This window comes from Pteropus vampyrus, unplaced genomic scaffold (assembly GCF_000151845.1).
Source record: "Pteropus vampyrus isolate Shadow unplaced genomic scaffold, Pvam_2.0 Scaffold123, whole genome shotgun sequence".
Taxonomy (NCBI): Eukaryota; Metazoa; Chordata; class Mammalia; order Chiroptera; family Pteropodidae; genus Pteropus; species Pteropus vampyrus.
This window is the reverse complement of record NW_011888904.1, coordinates 5,067,141-5,071,166: the sequence shown is the minus strand read 5'-3', so window position 1 is coordinate 5,071,166 and position 4,026 is coordinate 5,067,141. Positions and strand designations below refer to the sequence as shown.

General features: G+C 38.0%; 1 pseudogene; it reads left to right on the top strand.

Moving 5' to 3' along the window:
- The first annotated feature begins 1,995 nt into the window (after nt 1–1,995).
- Nucleotides 1,996–2,113, top strand: LOC111743857 (annotated as a pseudogene).
- Nucleotides 2,114–4,026: the final 1,913 nt, after the last annotated feature.

The following is a 4,026-nucleotide window of genomic DNA, read 5'->3' as shown; positions in this document are numbered from 1 at the left end:
TGCTTTGGAGAGAAGATATATAGCTTTTGATACAAGAGGAAGATCCAGAAAATGATCTTTGAACCTATTAAGTGTTATTTTTTCCTTGCATATCCAGAAAAACAAGCCCCTTAATGTCATGTTTTCTAATCTAAATTCATGCGACATCTTTTTTTGGAACTGAATTAAAAATACTTATTTCGGAAAAAAAAAAAAATGACTCCCAAAGAACTTTGCTTGCCCCAAAATGACACATCTTGTTGGCAGCAACTTGCCACACCTTCCTCAAAAAAGAATCAAGAAAAGTTGCACGTAAATGTTTTTTTTTTTTGCCCACCTCATCTTGCTGACAAAAGTCTGCTGATCGTCAGATGGAGAGGGGATTGTGAGGGTCACACTTGCTCTCATCCCTCAGGGTGAGTCTTCCCCTGGAGCTTTTCTGCTCATTCAGTGCCCCTCCCAAGGCTTGTGGCCTTCAGTTTTCTCATGTAAAGTCTGCTCTATTCATGGCTCATCTTCTTTATGGCTGACTGGAAGTTAGAGCCAGTCTTATGCAGCTCTCCTCTATCCTCACTAGATGACTATGGCTCACCCATGGCAAGTTGTGAGCGAGCACACTTCTTTGAATGCAAGAATTTTGAACTAAATGTAACATTATTTCATCTACCTATTTGCATATGGATCTCCAAACCTGAAGAGACTCATCCGTTACATTTTAAAACTTTACAATTTTTTTTTTTTTTTTTTTTTTTACTAATCCACATTGAAGCAGTGTTAGCCAAGGTCCTCAGTCTGGCTCTTAGAATAGCGGGCCAAGCCAATGCTCCAGCAGTGGAATGTTCCATATTTCACAAGCATTGTTCACATGAGTGAAGAATTTTAATCACAGGCAAATGGATATGGGATGAACCCAATCGTAATTCATTCGCTGTGTCTTGAATGGGGGCCTATCTTCCTTGATCTCATGGACTGTCTACCCACCACCTCAACAAGCCGGACTTTTGTTCGGCAAGAAGAATATGTATGTGGTTAGCTCATGAGCAAAATGTGGACAGTGACTGCCCTGTTACTGGGGGAGGTGATCAAGATTTTCAATAATTTTCCTGTTCCTGCTACTTTATATGACATTTAGAAATTGAAGCAACAAGGGGATTTATTTTATTTAGCTTTATTTAACCATATAGTCATATAGATCATAAGAGCCTTTTGAAAACATACTGCTACAGATTACTGTGGAGTGTCAAAGGGCTTTGAGAGGCTTAGCTTGTTAGATTCCTAGAGGCCCATAAGATGGCTTTTTTTTTATGATAAGACATCTGAGCAACTTAACATGAAACATCATGGAAACAGTAAGATCATTGTTGTTAGTTTCAAGGAAGCACAGATAATTGAACTCAAATAAGACATGGGGATTGTCTAGTTAACAATGAAAAGTTATGCTTTCTACCAATTTTTTTCTTCGTTCACAAGTTTATTATGGAAAACACTGCCGTGCTCTCTCTGGTGCAGTCATATCATCTTATAGAAGGGGGAAAAACAGTTCTGTTCAAAACAACTCAGCAGGTTCTGACAATAATGAAGAACAATATGAGGCTAAGATTTGAGAAGGGAAAAAAAACTGAGTGCAAACAAATTATAGAATTAAATTAAACAGTGTCCCCGAAAATAAATAAAATGATTTCAAAACTCACAAGTAGAGAGGGGCTCTTGGTACTTAAACCACAACCTTCGTTGTCAACTGGTCAATTCTCATGTATTAGTAAACCATATACCTATTAATATCCAAAAAAAAAAATAAAGAACTCATACAACTCAATAGCAAAAAATTAACAATCCATGTTTTAAAATGGGCAGGGGAACTGAATAAACTTTTTTTCCCAAGAAGACATACAAATGGTCAACAGATACCTGAACAGGTGCTTAACATCGCTAACCATCAGGGAAATGCAAATCAAAATCACAATGAGATATTACCTCAGACTCGTTAAACAGCTATTATCAAAAGGAAAAGAGATAGTCTATGGCTATGCCACTCTGAATATGCCTGATCTCGTCCGATCTCAGAAGCTAAGCAGGGTCAGGCCTGGTTAATACTTGTATGGAAACTACCTAGGAATCGCTGGTGCTGTAGGTGTTTGAGAGAGAGAGAGAGAGAGAGAGAGAGAGAGAGAGAGAGAGAGAGAGAGAGAGAGAGAGAGAGAGAAAGAGAGAGCGCGCGCTAATAAATGCCAGAAAGGAAGTGGGGAAAAGAAAACCCTTGTGCACTGTTGGCGGAAATACAAATTAGTACAGCAACTATGGAAAATGGTTTATAGAGTTGCCTCAAAAATTTAAAAATATAACTGCCATATGATCTAGCAATCCCATTTCTGGGTATATATCCCAAAGAACCGAAATCAGAATCTCAAAGAAATATGTGTACTCCCATATTTATTGCAGCATTATTCACAATAGCCAACACATGGAAGTAATCTAAATGTCCATCGACAGAATAATGGATAAAGAAAATGAGGTGTATACATTTAATAGAACATTCAGCCTTTAAAAATAAGGAAATCTTGCCATTCGTGACAACAGGAATGAACCTGGAGGACATTATGCTAAGTAAAATAAGCTAGACACAGAAGGACAATTACTACATGATACTACGTATATGAGGAATCTAAAATAGTCAGACTTGTAGAACAGAGAGTATAATGGTAGTTGCCAGGGTCTGGGGGGAGCAGAAAATTGGAAGGTTTTACTTAAATGGTGCAAAGTTTCAGTTATAGAAAATGAATAAATCCTAGAGATCTACCATCACAATGTATGCCCATCACCTCCAAAAGTCCCACCCATCCTTCATCATGGAAACAGTAAGATCATTGTTGTTAGTTTCAAGGAAGTACAGATAATTGAACTCAAATAAGACATGGGGATTGTCTAGCTAACAACGAAAAGTTATGCTTTCTGGGCATACATTGTGATGGTTTTATGGGTATATACTTATCTCTAAACTCATCAAGTGACATATATTTAAATATATACAGCTTTTATATGTCAAAAAGTAAATGAAAGCTAAATTAAATGGGAAGGAAATCATCCATATTTCCCTTCATTTGGATGTCACACAAACTTTGAGAGACTCCATCTTGACTTTCTTTGTGAGACAGTCAGAGACCATTTTAGGCCTCCTTACATAAAAATGTGCAAATGGAAACATTAATAGACTATAAAAATATAAGAGATGGAAATAAGGGAATCAATCTAAGAATCAAAGAAAAATCTTCCTATAAAATATAGGTTGCTGTAACAAATTTTAGAAAATTTCTAAATCGAGTTTTTGTAAGATTCAAGAGGACTTTGAATCTACAAATCATGTAGTTTTGAAACAATAATGAAAAAATTAATGAACAAATCAAATGAAAGTATTTAAATATATCTGCTTGTTGCAGTGAGTTTGGTAAGTGTGCCTGGGTCCCAAATTTCTAAACCCCGTCCTGCCACCTCCTTTCAAAAGCCATCCCCTGGAGTATGTGTACAGGTGACCAGTTATGGCAAAATCATCCCCAAATTCAGACATCATCTGTTTTTGTGAGCTGGGCTAGACCATGTGACTTGTGCCTAGATGAGGTATCTTCCTGACTCGGGGGAGGGAGGGAACTTCACTCTGGTTCTTGTTTAGTCTTCTAAGTGGATGAAGCAAATTTTTCAAGTGAGAGGAGTACCTAGTGTCCTCCTACAATACTAACTGCACAGAAGCAAAGAGAGAAGCGATTCAATAGGAAAAACACCCAAAAAAGAGAGGTTCCCCAACACCAAGAGTCCCGGGAACATTTATTTCAGCCCAGTTCAACTTAAGATGTGTCCTTAACCACTCTCTTCAGACTTCAAAGGAGAAAAGCCTCGAACTCCCCCTAGAGGACAGAACTTGTGTCCTGCACTTCATTCTGCGCTTCCCACAAGCTTCACCGGGAGCTCGCTTCCCTTCTTAAGAAGAGGCACTGGAGATTCTCTTCTGCCTTGAGCCTACTTCTCCTACAGTATTTACCACTTCGTGTGACTTGT